Source organism: Mandrillus leucophaeus, unplaced genomic scaffold (assembly GCF_000951045.1).
Source record: "Mandrillus leucophaeus isolate KB7577 unplaced genomic scaffold, Mleu.le_1.0 Scaffold959, whole genome shotgun sequence".
NCBI classification, from domain to species: Eukaryota; Metazoa; Chordata; class Mammalia; order Primates; family Cercopithecidae; genus Mandrillus; species Mandrillus leucophaeus.
In genome coordinates, this window is record NW_012110463.1 from 450,000 (window position 1) to 452,074 (window position 2,075).

Consider the following 2,075-nt stretch of genomic DNA (forward strand, 5'->3'; position numbering starts at 1 on the left):
GGAGGCGGAGCTTGCAGTGAGCTGAGATCCGGTCACTGTACTCCAGCCTGGGTGACAGAGCGAGACTCCGTCTCAAAAAAAAAAAAAAAAAAAAAGATTTGACCACCCCACTGGATTTTGGACTTGCATGGGGCCTTCAGTCCCTTTATTTTGACCAATTTCTCTCATTTGGAATGGCTATATTTACCCAATGCCTTTACTTCCATTGTATCTAGGAAGTAACGAACTTGGCTTTGATTTTACTGGCTCACAGGTGGAAGGGACTTGTCTGGTCTCAAATGAGACTTTAAACCGTGGACTTTTGAGTTTATGCTGAAATGAGTTAAAACTTTGGGGGACTACTGGGAAGGTATGATTGGTTTTGAAACGTGAATGTATGAGATTTGGGAGAGGCCAGGGGCGGAATGATATAGTTTGGCTCTGTGTCCACATGCAAATCTCATCTCGTAGCTCCCATAATTCCTCCCTCTTGTGGGAGGGACTCAGTGGGAGAGTATTGAATCACTGAATCATAGATGATTGAACAGCATCTTTTCTGTGCTGTTCTCATGACAGTGAATGGGTTTCATGAAATGTGATGGTTTTAAAAACCAAAGTTTCTCTTCACAAGCTCTCTCTTTGCCTGCGGCCATCCATGTAAGAAGTGACTTGCTCCTCCTTGCCTTCCATCATGATTGTGAGGCTTCCCAAGTCACATGGAACTGTAAGTCCAATAAACCTCCTTCTTTTGTAAATTGCCCAGTCTTGGGTATGTCTTTATCAGCAGCAGCATGAAAATGGACTAATACATTAATTTATATTTTATTTAGTTGGAACATTCCATTTTCATTTATTAATTGGAGAACCCTATATAAGCCTACATTTCTTTAGTTATTGTTCCTTTCACTTTTTATAAATGACATAAGTAAATTTATTGATTGATTGAGCCAATTTGTTTAGGTAAGTACTAGGGAGACTTCAGGAGTACGTTTCTATACATAAATGCAGCAAACAAACATGACCCTGCTTGCTGTGTCACAGATGCTTTATAATAAGCCATAATTATTCCTGGTGGAGTTAGTTTGTAACTTCAAGTCAGGGATGGAAAATAGCAACGGTGAAGAAATAACATTTATTCTTCACGTGGAGAGGATATTTTTTTCCACGCTGCAAAACTGACTCTTGCTGAATTTAAATATAAATTCTGACTTTTTCCTTTCCTAATTATTCTCAGTTTTGTTTGTCTTATTATGTGGATTCCAAGAATGTATGCATCACAGTCCTTCTTTATTTACTGTGTTATGATGACAGTTTTCTTATTGCTGTCTTTATGCCATGACATTTTACATGGTACTTTGTAGGTTCTAATTTAAAAGTTGATACTTTTTATTGCACAGAAAATTGGTTTTAACTAGAAAATTTATTTAGTAATGTAACTTTCAGATTAATTAAAATAAGAGGCATACACTCTCCACAGGTGAGAGAATTACATCAGTTAGCATTTTTTTTTTTTTTTTTTTTCTGAGACAGTCTCACTCTGTTGCTCAGGCTGGAGTGTAGTGGTACAGTCTCAGCTCACTGCAACCTCCGCCTCCCGGGTTTAAGCGATTCTCCTGCCTCAGCCTCCTGAGTAGCTGGGATTACAGGTGCATGTCACCATGCACGGCTAATTTTGTATTTTTAGTAGGGATGGGCTTTCTCCATGTTGGTCAGGCTGGTCTCAAACTCCCGACCTAAGGTGATCTGCCCACCTTGACCTCCGGAACTGCTGGGATTACAGGCATGAGACACTGCGCCTGGCCACAACTCTCTATTTCTTTCCCACCACCCCCAGCCTCTGATAACTATTATTCCACTTTCTGCTTTTTTGAGTTAAACTTTCTTAGGTTTAACATATAAATATATCTTGCAGTACTTGTCTATTTATGTCTGGCTTATTTCATGTAGCACAATGTCTTCTAAATTTATTTCTGTTGATTCAAATGATGAGATTTACCCACATTTTTTTAAAATTTATTTATTATTATTATACTTTGTTGTAGGGTACATGTGCATAACGTGCAGGTTTGTTACATATGTATATTTGTGCCATGTTG